This window comes from Peromyscus eremicus, chromosome 8a, assembly GCF_949786415.1.
Source record: "Peromyscus eremicus chromosome 8a, PerEre_H2_v1, whole genome shotgun sequence".
NCBI classification, from domain to species: domain Eukaryota; kingdom Metazoa; phylum Chordata; class Mammalia; order Rodentia; family Cricetidae; genus Peromyscus; species Peromyscus eremicus.
Window position 1 is genome coordinate 74,706,908 of NC_081423.1, and position 15,460 is coordinate 74,722,367.

The window sequence follows — 15,460 nt, forward strand, 5'->3', positions numbered from 1 at the left end:
GAAGTGATAGCAGGAAGCAGAAAGGTATATAAGGCATGCGGACCAGGAACTTTAGCTTCTTAAGCTTTTAGGCTTTTGAGCAGCACAGTTCAGCTGAGATTCATTCAGAAGAGGACTCAGAGGCTTCCAGTTTGAGGAAACAGGATCAGCTGAGAAGTTGGGAAGATGAGGTTGGCTGTGGCTTGTTCTGTTTCTCTGATAAATGCTTTCAGCATTCACCCCAATACCTGGCTCCAGGTTTGTTTTTATTAATAAGACCTTTTAAGATTGATGCTACAAACATTTCTGTATGGTTCTAAGGGAAAGACAAAAAGAAAAGTTTTCAGACTCATTCTGCCCTTGATTAATGCATTTACGTTTCCCTTTATGTAATTATACAAACTGGGTCAAAGAATACAAGATGTAGTTGATAAATCAAAGCTTACCAAGCTTTTCTAAGTTTCTACCTTGAGAAGACTCTTTTATATTAACAAGAAAAAGAAGCCCCTGATGGTCCAAAAGCTGGGACAAAGGTGAAAGCTTACATTTGCTCATTAATCTTTGCCTTCCTCGAGATGAATCTGGTTCTTTCTTTTGTTACCTTCAAGTGAATGACATCTTAGAACATTGTACTCATGGAGCACACCTCGTATTTTGAGCTTTTAAGTGATACAAAAATCATGACTCACATAGTCATATGTTTTATGGAAGTCAAAATAGCACTGACTCAACCATGGTTCTTTGCACTCTCAGAAGCTGCTGAGTGGTGGCATGTGCCCCAGAGCCACCAGTTAGATAGTAGAACTCTCCAGGAACTGATAACAGAATCACAGTCCTAGAACAGAGTTCCTTCTCTGGTGGAGTGAGCACCCGTTTTCTGCTCCTTGAGAAAATATAGCCAGGACTGACATCCTTGGACATTTTTCTGAAACTGTAAAGGACAGAAAGTTTTTCCAGGTTAGAAAAAGAGATGACATTGGATATGACTTAGTTTTTATTTTATTTTTTTTCCTGTGCATGAGAAAACACTCTGAGAAAACAACTTAGTTGAGAAAGGTTTGTCTTTTTCTCTGATTCAAGAGGGATCATAGTCCATCATAGTCAGCTGGGGGCATTTCATATCCAAATCATAACAGTAGTGAGGGAGCAAAATGATCAGAGATCTTCCATCTTGGTGCAGAGAAATCTGCTTGCTCCCTGATCATTCAAATAGGATAGCATCAGTAGTTTTGAAAACAACTCACAATTTCTTCCACCACTTTATGGAACCCATTTTGAGAGTCAACATACAGGAAAAAAGTATTTTATTTTTCACTATGTTCAGCTCAGCCACCTAGTATGCTAGTTAATAGCACCATAATTACAATATAGAGATAAAACTGAGGGCCTATAGAGATTAAGAAGTCTAGTTAAGGTTACATAGTTAATTCAGTGACAGACCTCTGGATTCATCAAGCTTGCCTTGCTTGAATTATACACATTAGGATATGGAGGCTTGCCTGGGAGAGCCACAACCTCCTGTTTTCAATTATTTCCAAGGACAAGATTGTATATGAGCATAGTAGAATATTATCCCTAGAAGAAGAGTGTTTACTTTTTTTAAACATCAAATTCTCTTTTATAATTTAATGTGTGTGTGTGTGTGTGTGTGTGTGTGTGTGTGTGTGTGTGTGTGTGTGTAAGTCAGAGAACAATTTTTTTTTCTCATTTCATTGTGGGTTTCAGGGATTAAACTCAGGCTGTCAAGCTTGCATAGTAAGTGCTTTTACCTAGTGAGTCATTATCCTGGTTGTTTATTATTATTTTTTTATATCACATTACTTAAGGGATATGTCAATTAAAAATTTAACTACTAAAATGTTTGAAGAGAGTAACTTTGTCAGCGTGGACTTCTTATTCATTTTCTAGTAATGTCCATGTATATGGCATCTCTTTGTTATGCTTACAATTGAATGTTCACAGTGACTCACTGTAAACTCATTGAAAAGTAATTTAAAATTCTCAGTCTCTGCAAGTTAACAGTTTACCCCCAATGAAACCATTCCAGTTTCTTCCTGATTTTTGTTTTCTCTCCTTGTATATTGCTCTGGTGTTGTGAAGAGAAGACATCTTGATGAACTTTAATGTCTATCACATGTTTCAGTGTTGAAATCTTTTTCACGTTTGTCATTGACAGGTGAGACAGTTCTTGTCATATAGGTCCTTCACTTGCTTGGTTAGTGTTACCCCAAGGTATTTTATGTCATTTGTGGCTATAGTAAAGGGTGATGTATCTCTGATTTCCTTCTCTGCTTCTTTGTCCATTGTATATAGGAGGGCTACTGATTTTTTTGAGTTGATCTTGTATCCTGCTATGTTGCTGAAGGTGTTTATAAGCTGTATCAGTTCCTTGGTGGAATCTTTGGGGTCACTCAAGTATACTATCATGTCATCTAAAAATAGGGAAAGCTTGACTTCTTCCTTTCCAATTTGTATCCCCTTAATCTCCTTATGTTGTCTTATTGCTCTGGCTAGAACTTCAAGTACTATATTGAATAAGTATGGGGAGAGCGGACAGCCTTGCCTCATTCCTGATTTTAGTGGAATTGCTTTGAGTTTCTCTCCATTTAACTTGATGTTGGCTGTAGTCTCGTTCTGTAACCTAAGCTGTTCTGGAACTTGATTTCCTAATGCCTCAGCTTCCATCATGCTGGTTTTAAAGATGTATACTACTGCACATGACTTCCTTACATTTTATCCTTATGATGTATAAGGGAAAATAAATGCAAGTAGTTATATCCTTCATCTTAACACAGATATAGAGAAGTATACAATATGATTTCAATTCCTTAAAAAAAATCCCTCCATGTTCACTTTTATTCTGTATTTAGTTTAATCATGATCCTGAATGAGTTTCCAAGGCAGAATTTATCTTAATTTTGACCTGTATTTGATATATTGTAAAGATTATTTTAAACTTAACTATTAAAACACACAGTCCCTTTTTATACTCACTTTTGTTCTGTTTGTTATTGTACTTTTTGTGTGATTTCTCAATTCTAGAATTAATGAAAGACAGCTGTGAATCTTAACCAGAACTAGTGCCCTTCATGCACTGGCTGGGGCACATTTACAACAAAACAAAACAGAACAAAAATCTGTTGGCTGGACCTGGTAGCACACACCTCAAATCCCAGCCCTCAGGAAGCAGAGACAGGCAGATCTCTTTGAGTTTGGGGCCAATGTGGTCTACATAGTGAGTTCCAGGACAGCCAAGGCTATGTAGGGAGACCCTGTACCAAAATAAATAAACAATGACAACAAAAAGCTAATTGTGAAAATTCATTAAGGATAGATTAGAATGAAGTGTAAAATATGTACCTTCCTGTACATAGGTAAAATAAATAATAACAAGCATTCAGAGATTTTTAGTTCCTTAGAGAAGGTCATTTATATTAGAACTAATGACATGTACAATTTTTATCCTGAAGATTTTAGAACTCTGACTAAACTTAGCAATATCTAGTGCTCCTCTCTACATATTCCTGTAAACATGAAGGAGGAGAAACAGCATGCTTTGTACAACTTGACGATACTGTGTGTGTGTGGGGGGGGTCCCCAGGACTGCTGGCTCCCTACTTCCCAGACAGCTGCTCACACAGCTTAGGCACGTAGTCATCCCACTTGGCATGGTAACATGTGCCCACCACCGGGGCTCCCAGGTGGTACTTCTTACGGAAGGGCGCCACCTTGAACTTGCCACGGTGGTCTCCTGACCTGTTGCTGAGGATGGGTTCATCACAGTTCAGCGGCTTGTCTTGCTGGTACACCAGCCAGACACAGCGGTGAAGGTCCGTGCCACTGGGAGGCTCAGAGCCCACGTAATCGGACAGGACCTTGCCACTGCTGATGTCATTGCCTTTCATGTTGACTACCAGAAAATGGTGCCACTCCCTGAATTTGGGGTCCTTCCTGCTTGGAGCATCAGGGTCTGTGAGGACCAGGGTATAGAGTTTCCTGGGTCGAGGCCATCCCATTAAATGCTGCTGGGTCTATTCTTAACCTGGGTGGGCGTCAGCACTTTGCCCAGCTCGTCCACCTCCACCCTGGTGTAGGCGACCCGCAGAGCGTGCTGGGGACGCTCGTTCACCTCCTGCAGGCTCAGCGGCCTGGACCACTGGCTGATATCAGCAGGCATAGAGACAGCGCCGGTGATGATGGCCAGGACACACACACTGAGTCCCGAGTTGTTGTTGATTCTTATTCGTGACAAAAAAGAAAGTGATTGACAAATTTCTGTCTGAGTGTACATCAGCATGTCTGGTTAATGAACAGAACTGGCACTCAAAACAATACTTTACTGTAGTGGTGAGGTGTACACTCTAATCTACAGAGAAGAGAGACCCCTTGAAAACTTACTATTCAATTAAAAAAAATAATAAGCTACCCTTGTTCCATCTATAGATTTGTGTCAGCCACATTTCTGAAATACAAAAGAAATGCAGGTTAGTGTTCTTTCTTGCTAGGCCACTCCTTTCTTCTGTATGCTGGAGCAGGGTGGACATTTGCTATACAGAAGTGATTTTCCTAGTTTACACTCACGGGCATGAGTAATATAAGTTGTGTATGTGTGTGTGTGTGTGTGTGTGTGTGTGTGTGTGTGTGTGTGTGTTTATTTCGGCTTGTGCAAATCGGGTTTATTTGTATCATGAGAAGTGAAACTTAAGGTAAAAGTGGAACCAAATGAAGAGAGTCACTTCCCCATAGAAAGATGGGTAGGTGGTAGAAAATGTAGTATCGCTGGAAGCCCATTGTAAGCTGGCATAGCATGATACACTGTGGTGATGACAAACTGCCTAAAGTAAGGTGGAAGGTGGGAACTGATAACTAAGATTGCCCTGTGGCTTCCACATGTCATATTGTACATTGTGGCATGTGTGCATCCGCACAAATATGCACACACACACACACACACACACACACACACACACACACACACAGAGTAGGAAATGTCCTTAATAAATTTTCAGTGCTTCCCTCATTATATTGAAGTTAAAACATTTCTTGACTATGTATGGATTGTCCTAACCTCATCTTCATGAAGAAAGCTTTTTGACATTGTCCATGATATAATGGTGAAAAACCTGAGGGAAGAACATAACACCCTTTATTTAAATCTTAAATCGCAAACAACACTAAAAAGTTAAGATTCTCACTATGTTTATACTATGCATTCACAGATTACATGAAACTTGTATCTAGCTGCTGAATCTATTTTATTTCAATTCCAGAACAAAATATGTTGCATGTATTGTCTAGAGCTTACGAAGTTGGCATGTTTTTCATGTTTTCTATTTTAACATAATCCTCCATTCTGATAGCATTTCAGAAAAAAAGTATGTTTTTGAGAAATTAGTTTCCTTGTTGATAAGATTTTGACAATGATTGATGTGTGAAACTTGTAATACATTCATAAAGACTTTCAATGTCATAGGATGTAAAATGAAATGCCCCAAAGAGATACTTTTCTTTCTTTGAAACAAGGCTTGGAACTATAACAGCAGATGCAAGTCAATGGCCATTTGGGTTCAGTAATACAATATCTAAAGCAGCAGCCACATTTTAACCCATACCAAAATTTGATTGCACAAAACATAACACTGGGTCATCTTTATCTGTACATAATCACCTACATAATTTGGATATGTGTTCTTTAGCTGATTGTATAATACTTAGATGTATGATAAACTAGATAGGTATATATTTGATGTTAGATCTCAGAATATGAATCCTTACTCTGTTTTGATGTCATCATCCTTATGGCTCATATGGTTCTCAACCTGTGAGTCCTGACCCCTTTGTGGTAAAACAACCCTTTCACAAGGGTCACCTAAGACCATCATAAAACACTGATATTTACATTGTGATTCATAACAGCAGCAAGATTCCGTTACAAAATAGAAAAAAAAGAATGATTTTATAGTTGGGGGTCACCACAACATGAAGAAGTGTATTAAAGCATTAGGAAGGTTGAGAGTCGCTGACTTAGATGAAGGTGGATGGAAACTGGATAAGGAAGCAGGTCAGAGGCACCTCTGAAAAGCCCAGGGCTGTTAAGATTAAGGGCTTTGGAAACTGTAGCATTTTGCAGTGACTGAGACAAAAGAAGGCAAGGGGCAATGTGTTTGTGCTGCTAGACACTTTGTTCCAAGAGAATGGCACTTCTCTTGCCACAGATCTCGTAGCTAACAAGCTAGTTCTTTGATTCCTTGTGAAAGAAGTAACTGGAGGAAAATTTATACAGGAAGATGTGTTGGGAAGTTTACCAAGAATATTAGTAGCTCAGGTCTCTTGGCAAAAGTCTCCTTGGCAATCCTGGGACCTCTGTGGAAAGCATTGTCAGATATGTGGAGCACAAATGGCTTACTTCAAAATTTTCAAAGAATATTGTAGAAGACATGTGAGCATCAGAGGGGGTCTTAGCTGCAATGATTATCATCTGTTCTGTCAGTATTGATAAGGTATAACTCCAGGGGAATTTCAGTAGAGAGAAAATTTGTCCATATTGAATCTGTGTTCTTGACTTCCACAGACTTGTTGGAAATTGTCCACCTGGCTGGCAAGTGTTCACTGTTGATCTTCTCTTTGTCTTGCATATCCACTTCTCATGTATCCTACCCTGTTCTATGTCCATGGTGACTGACTCTAATGAACTACATGCCTTGCTCTCCTGATTCTGGTTAAGTATGGCCAACTGGACTGGGGAGAGTGAGATAAAGATGAGGTTACAGTGTTTCTTCTCCTATTGATTTCTACATAAACAATTTTTAACCTATGGTCATATAATTTGTTAGACAGGCTTCTATATACAGCTTTCACCTTTTCCATGTTTAGTTAATTGTCATTTTCTTTTTGCTTCAAAACTGGAGAATGCTTCTTATTTTCTCTAATTTCTGGTCCCAGCACAGTACATTACTATAAATATGGTTTCCCTAAATTCTCTCCAAAGCTTTGCAAACAGTTTTCTCTTTGTTTTACATCTAGTATCCTCCTATGAGTGAGTACATACCATGTTTATCTTTCTGAGTCTGGGTTACCTCACTCAGGATGATTTTTTCTAGATCCATCCATTTGCCTGCAAACCTCATGATGTCATTGTTTTTCTCTGCTGAGTAGTACTCCATTGTGTATATGTGCCACATTTTATTTATCCATTCTTCAGTTGAAGGGCATCTAGGTTGTTTCGAGGTTCTGGCTATTACAAACAATGCTAATATGAACATAGCTGAGCAAGTGCCCTTGTGGTATGATTGACCATTCCTTGGGTATATGTCCAAGAGTGGTATAGCTGGGTCTTGAGGAAGGTTGATTCCCAATTTTCTAAGAAAGCGCCATATTGATTTCCAAAGTGGCTGTACAAGCTTGCATTCCCACCAGCAGTGGAGGAGACTACCCCTTGCTTCACATCCTCTCCAGCATAAGCTGTCTTCAGTGTTTTTGATCTTAGCCATTCTGACAGATGTAAGGTAGTATCTCAGCTGGGGCAGGCCCTCTGGATAAGTGAGACAGTTGATTAGCTTAAACTGTTTGGGAGGCACCCAGGCAGTCAGTGGGACCGGGACCTGTCCTTAGTGCATGAGCTGGCTGTTTGGAACCTGGGGCTTATGCAGGGATACTTCGCTCAGCCTGGGAAGAGGGGACTGGACCTGCCTGGACTGAATCTACCAGGTTGAGCTGAATCCCCAGGGAAGTCTTTGTCCTGGAGGAGATGGGAATTGGAGGTGGGCTGGGGGAAAGGCAGGGGGGGAGCTGAGGAGGCAGGACAGGGGAATCCATGGCTGATATGTAAAATTAAATTAAATTATAAAATAAAAAAATTAAAAAAAATAGTTTTCTCAAAGAATACAATTTGACTATTCTGTTTTCTCCTAAAATAATGATGAATGCAATACCTAGTCCATTTCGGGTTCCTATACTAGAACACCACAGGCTGAGTACTTTATAATAAATCTTGGCTCATGTTGCTAGACACTGTGGAATTCAAGACAGTAGGGCCAGCATTTATTGAGTGCTTTTGTACTTTAAAGTTGAAGGCTGTGAAAGGGGAGACCTGGGATTTGGGGAAGCAGCTAGGTAGAGAGAAATATATAGGGAGAGAAGAAGAGTAGGAAGGAAGGAGAGAGAGAGGGCTGGAGAGATAGAGAGAATAGTAACATGAGAGAACATGAAAGACAGATAAAATGCATGTTTTAATAGGGCTCTTATCCCTGTGGTGATACATTCGCTTCCTTGATAATATTAGTTCTTTCATTAGTCTGGTGCTTCTATGTTCCCCAAACCTCCAACAATGTTGTATGGTGACCACATTTCAAATATGGGAAAATTTACGGACTCATTAAAGTTATGACACATACAAAATGTGTTAGGATAATCCCAAGAAATGATCTTAACGATCATGAAAGTGTGCGTGTGCATGCGTGTGTGTGTGTTTGTGTGTTACAGAGTGTCTGCTCTTATTTTGGAGAAATAAAAAAAGATATGTGGAGGAAAGAGAATGAGCAACGAAGAGTTAATGGTAGCATGGATGTGTGCACGTGACAGGCAAGGAAGCCAAGCAGAGCCCAGTGTTTGAAGGTCATGGTCTATGTGATCTGTTACTGTAGCCTCTGAATTCCTTAGAGCTGTAGCATTGGCTGTCTTAGTGTGAAGGCTATACAGGGACAACCAACCTCTGACATATTGATGGTTTCTTATTAGATGGTCAATAAGGCTTGTTGAAGTAATTGCAAGTACACAGCTGTAATTACACAGCAATCATTATCTTATCACTGATACTAGTAAATGGTCATTGCTGTAGTTAAAGGTTTTTTTGCTTACATCTTTTAACTCTTAATATGTTCTGGAACCTCAATTAACCTTATTCAACTATGATAGTATAAGTTAAATTAAGACAATTTATTATTATGTAATCAAAAGTTAATAATTTATTATTCTATAAGCGAAAGTGCTAACATATAAAAATGTAGCACATGCTTTGGGTAACACTGATTGACTCAATAAATTACTAGCTTAGGTAGATTGGAATGCAGTCAAATTTATTGAAAAATTGCTTATCATGTCATATATACTTCCCTTGACTTTTGGTGTTCTCCATGTTCCCTGAACTCTGAAAGTTTATAGGATAAAGTTTAGATAAGTTATATTTTTCTCATCTACAAAATGTGATAATTATAAAGCCTTCTCTAATGTTTTAATTAGAATAATAAATGTTATCACAGCCAAAGTACAGGGAAATTTCTAGTCCTGCCCCCAATGCAGCCCCAAATTCAACCTAGGGAAAAAAATCACCCACGTTTTATCAATGTCATTTACAATTTACAATAAGAAGAAAACAAAACACATAGATCGATAAGGCTAAGATGAGCATGTGTTGTGTGGATATGAGAGAGGAGAATGTGTGCATGAGAGAGTCACTACACTCAGGAAATTTACAAGCTTTAACAGACACTTGTTCAATAATAGCACTCATCATTTCAATCAGAATATTTATTGGCATTTGCAAAAATGTCAGACAGGTGTTCATGTAAGTTGAATTATAACCTTTCCTCCAAAAACAGTGTTGAAGTATTAATGCCAAACATGCCACGTTGGGACCTTATTGGGAAAAGCTTTCACTGAAAATATAAGTATTTAAGATAAAGTCATATTGGATTCAGGTAGGCCCTTGGCCAATTATTATTGGTACCTATGTACACAGCTGGTATTTATTTATAATTGGTGACCACGTACAGCTGGTACATGTGTATGGCTGGTATCCAGGCATGACTGGTGTCCATGTGTGAATGTTGCTCATGTACATCTGGCTGTTGCTGAAGCCTGACTGGTGTCCATACATGACTAGTGTCCATGTACAGCTGCATGTGTGATGGGTGATCATTGGAAACAGAGAGAGAGAACACATTGTGACGGACATCAGACTGAGGCAGCTGCCAACCAGGAGCCCCAGAGGCTAGACAGAAGCAAGAGTGATTCTTCCTCCTGGCTTCAGGGGGGGAACAAGCCTTCCAGCTCCTCAGTTTCAGACTTACTGCTTCTGAAACTATGAAAGACAAATTATCTAAATGATTGTTGTTTTAAGCCACTCAGATTGCGCTAGTTTGTTATGGCAGCCCTCAGGAACTGAAAAGAACCTAACAGAGAAGAATAGTAAAACTCAGTAGGAAACAGCTCTCGGCCTTCTGCGTGGCTGTGCAGAATCACTCAGAGACAAGGCTTCTAATCATTCAAGAAAGGGACAACTTCCAGCAAGAAATTTATCCCATGCTGAACAGAGGCCATAGCATTCATTGTCAGTAGAGCATTCTGTATTTATTGATTAATGAGTTTTCTCCATCATGTGACCAAATACATGGCATTTGAAACATTTCTATTTACCCCTTTCCAGCAATCATTGTCACTATACATGATTTCAGAAGATTTGAGAGGTTTGATTATTGCTGTCTCAAAACCAATGAGGTAGAGATATTACAACCCTTCGAGTTCAGAATTTTTGGAGGTAATTTTTGATGATCACCAAAAGGTTAAAAAATTCTTATTAATGAAAATTGAGCATTATCTTCACAGACAAGTTGCTTTTAGAGATCCTTGTTCTTTATAGTTGTCATTAGATAAAAAATATCACCAAAGAAAGAGAATGAGAATGACCTTATTTTTAAAATAAATTAATTGAAAAATAATGTAAATGATAGTTATTATTACATCTCTGTGTGTATGTGTTTCTACATGATGTGAGTGTGAATGATGTGTGTGTGTGCATGCCTGTGCACACATAGCCTATACAGAGTTCAGAGGACAGCGTTGTGCAGCAGATTCCCTCCTTACACAGATGAAACGCAGAATTACCAGGCTTGTACTGCCAGCACATCTACCTGGTGATCCATTTCACAGATTCAAGAAAATTAAATTTGAAAGTGAGGACAAACTGACACATTCATGTGTGTGTCCACAAGAAAATGTTTCAAAAGTCTGCAAAATTAGTTTTCATCCACATAATGGGAAACAAAAACTGCTTTAACTTACTCATTACATTCTTCAAGGAATATTTTACCAACTAAATCTTTGAATGGCCGCTTTGTATTTGTTTTAGCTTTGCTTCAACTGGAAGGCACAACTCTGATTTCTATATATTTTTTTTAATTCAATAACAGCGTGTGATCTTCCACTCATGCAGTTGATAAAGTTATTTTTTGCCAATATAAATATTATTTAGGTCAGAATGCATGTAAATGGAACAAATTTGAGATCTGTATTTTATATATAATCTTTCTAATTAGTTAAAAGCATTACTGAAGAGATTCAGATGGTACTGGTATTATTTAATTTAAAAAAAAATTTTCTTCAAGGAAGAATGGCCTCATATCTGTGCACTTTGGGAAAAGTATTCTAGTGACAAAATTGTTGAACTGTTAAAGACTTAAAATGCTTTCCATTCAGCAGACAATGTGCTGTTGTCCTCTCCAGAAAGTTTGGAAAGACAATCAAGTCATGTAGACTGGTAGGTCCACCAACAAGGAAATCAGCTGTGAAATGGAAACTACAGGAATACGAATTATTAAGAATGGTTGCTTTATTTACAAATGGACTGAACAAAATGTCTCATTAAATAAAAAGTAATTTTCCAAGGGGAAGATTAAACATCCACAACATGGAATAAAAATAAAGACAACAAGCGTCAAGCTTCCGGCTACAACAAACTGTGAAAATAGATTTCCTCTGCTTAATGGAGAACAAACAGCGGCTTCCGTGTTTATTATTATCAATCACATTCCTCAAGGAACACTTTTTCCATGAAATGTTTGAATGGCCATTTTGTTTGTTTCAGCCTGCCTCACCATAAAGGCAGAATTCTGATTGTCTCACTTTCAATTCAATAATGACATGCAAACTTTCACTAGTGCAGATGATAAAGTTATCTTTGGCAACATTTTATAGAACAATGCAATCCAGAATGTGGTCTGTACACAGGAACCACTGTACAATTTTTTTTCAGAATGGAGTCATTATAAACATTGCAAATATTAAAATTTTTCTAGAAATTTCACATCCATGTGATGACTGAGCCTATAGTCAATGGACTTTTTCTTTTCATTAAAAGCCAATTCATGTTGTTGAACCTGAATGATGAGTTTCACACAGCATGAGCTATGTATTCATCATGGGTAATTAGACCAATTACCCATGTGTAACTGAGAGGAAAACAAAATCTTGTTCTCTATCAAAAATAGTTTGAAAATCAGCAGTGTGTTTGGAATATTATGAAATTTAGAGTCAGAGTACAATTCAGATTTGTCAGTGTACTCCCAAACCCATTATATCCAGATACTACTGTTTTATGTAATAAATAATGGAGATGGCAATTATTACATCAGAGGGTGAGACTTTCAGAGATATTTAAGTGGGATCCATTCACTGTTACTAACAAAGTGACTCATCAATGACTTCAAAATGTGTATTTGCTTTCCCATGAAGAGGATGTTCCTACCTTCCACAGCATGGTCACATCTAATAAAAAAATATAACATGTCCAAATTGTATCTTCTGGACATGACAGGACCACTGTACTCATGAGCTCAAGCAACTGTAGTTGCCTGCATAAGATCAAGCCAGTCAACATTTAAGCATGGCGTGGGAAGGGATTCATGAGCCTCCAACACTAACAAAGGAGATATGGATAGTTGATGGCTTCTGATGGAGAGTAAGTTTATTTTAAGAGCATGGCTTTTGGTAGGTCACCCATGCTTCACTGGATGGCCCTGTATCAGGAGCATGTGGACATTTCTAATTGGAGCTGACAGATTGTCAAATAAAACAAACTAAAAGAGGAAGTTGGGATGGGCAGAAAGATGAGGGTGGATCTGGGAGCAATAAGAAGAGAGTTGTCAGTGAATATAATTACAATACATTGTATGAAATTCTTAGAGAAATATCTATATACATATCCTTCTATCTATTATATATTATATATAAAATATATGAACTACATATATATTATATAATCTCTCTACTTATATTACAAAGTATAGATCAAGGAAAAAAAAGGAAGTTGGGAGAGTATCAAGGTAGATGGACAGGACCAATATATATATATATATATATATATATATATATATATATATATATGCAAATATATATGTATATATATACATGCATACAGCTTTCAAAGAACAAATTAAAAATATAATTTAAGAAACTTTAGCGTCCTCTCCAACATAGACTGTCTTCAGTGTTTTTGATCTTAGTCATTCTTATGGGTGTAAGATGGTACAATTACCTCCCACTTACTTCCTCCACTTTTGGTGGGAATGCAAACTTGTACAGCCACTTTGGAAATCAATATGGTGCTTTCTTAGAATATTGGGAATCAACCTTCCTCAAGACCCAGCTATACCACTCTTGGGCATATACCCAAGGAATGGTCAATCATACCACAAGGACACATGCTCAACTATGTTCATATCAGCATTGTTTGTAATAGCCAGAACCTGGAAACAACCTAGATGCCCTTCAACTGAAGAATGAATTAAGAAATGTGGTACATATGCACAATGGAGTACTACTCAGCAGAGAAAAACAATGACATCATGAGGTTTGTAGGCAAATGGATGGAACTAGAAAAAATCATCCTGAGTGAGGTAACCCAGACTCAGAAAGACAAACATGGTATGTACTCACTCATAAGTAGATACTAGATGTAAAGCAAAGGATAACCAGACTGCAACTCACAACTCCAGGGAGGCTACCTAGTAAAGAAGACCCTAAGAAAGACACAGGGATCACCCAATGACAGAGAAATGGTTGCGATTTACATGAGCAAACTGGGGGTGAGAGGGGGTAATGGAGGACAAGGGTCAGGAGAAAGGGAGCTTAGGGAAATGGGAGGTCCTAGCTAGATCAGGAGCAGAGTGGGAGAACAAGGAGGGAGATACCATGATGAATGAAGACCCCAGGAGAATAGGAAGAAGCAGAGTGCTAGAGAAGTCCCCAGAAATCCACAAAGATACCTCCACTATAGACTACTGGCAATGGTCGTGAGAGTGCCTGAGCTGACCTACTCTGGCGATCAGATGGCCGAACACCCTGGCTGTCTTGATAGAACTCTCACCCAGTGTCTGATGGAAGCAGATGCAGAGATCCATAGCCAAGCCCCAGGTGGAGCTCCAAGAGTCCAGTTGGCGAGAGAGGAGGGATTGTATGAGTGAGAGATATTGAGACTATGATTGGAAAAAGCATAGGGACAAATAGCCAAACTAGTGGAAACACATGAACTGTGAACCAGTGACTGAGGAGCCCCCATGGAACTGGACCAGGCCCTCTGGATAAGTGAGACAGTTGATTAGCTTGAACTGTTTGGGAGGCCCCCAGGCAGTGGAGCCAGGACCTGTCCTTGGTGCATGGGCTGGCTTTTTGGATCCTGGGGCCTATACTGGGACACTTTGCTCAGCCTTGATGTAGGGAGGAGGAGACTGGACTTGCCTTGGCTGAGTCTACCAGGCTGGGCTGACTCCCCAGGGGAGACCTTGTCTTGGAGGAGGTGGGAATGGGGGGTGGATTGGGGGGAGGGTTGGGAAGGGGAGGAGGGAGGATGGGGGAATCCGTGGAAGATATGTGAAATTAAGTTAATTATAAAATAAAAATATTTAAAAAAGAAACTTTAGCACAGTGGTCTGGAGGACGAGATGAGAGAAATGGCATGAGTAGAATTTGACTGGCATTTTCAGATGAGCTCAAGCATCAAGGTGGTTCCTCAATTAGCAGACTCAGCTGCTGTGATACCAGGCTTAGAATTCCAATAATATCCAGCTCACAAAAATAACTCAGAAGCTTGAAGGAAAAGTACCATGGCTTTATTTGACTTTAGAACAAAGCCAACAAGCTTTTAATGTTACTTACTTTGTCTATATAAACTGTTCTTTGATTAGAAAATAAATATCAAGATCCACTAAGTAAAGGCTGTGGATAAGAATATCTCGGGAAAATTAATACAAATAGCTCAATAAGCATATAAATCATGTCCAATAGCTCACACTCAGTGACACATATATTATAATGGAAAAATTATTTCTCACATTTTGAGCTTGCAGAGTTAAAATGTTTGATAAACTATTGGTGAAGGCATGTGATAAAATTTTCAGCCTATCAATGGCAATAGACTATGTTTCTGTGAGGTACACATGCTGAAGTTACAAATCTCCATGTGAAAGTGGTTAATAGTTGGGGCTCTGGTGAGGTAGGCAGGGCAGATGGATAGAGCTCCTTATTAATTTGATGAGTATTGTTTTACAACAGATCCTCTGAGCGTCTCTCATTCTTTCTACTGTGTGCAGTTGTAGCATGAAGCTAGCAATCTAGATGCACATCAGAGGATGCACTGATTTGATATTGGTCTTTAAGTTCCAAAACTAAGAGAAACGTGATCTGCAAGCCATCAGTTCAATGACATTTT

At 38.8% G+C, this 15,460-nt stretch overlaps 1 pseudogene; it reads right to left on the reverse strand.

Annotated features, from left to right (window-relative positions):
- Window positions 1–3,593: 3,593 nt before the first annotated feature.
- On the reverse strand, window positions 3,594–4,156 carry LOC131916312 (phosphatidylethanolamine-binding protein 1-like; annotated as a pseudogene).
- Window positions 4,157–15,460: the final 11,304 nt, after the last annotated feature.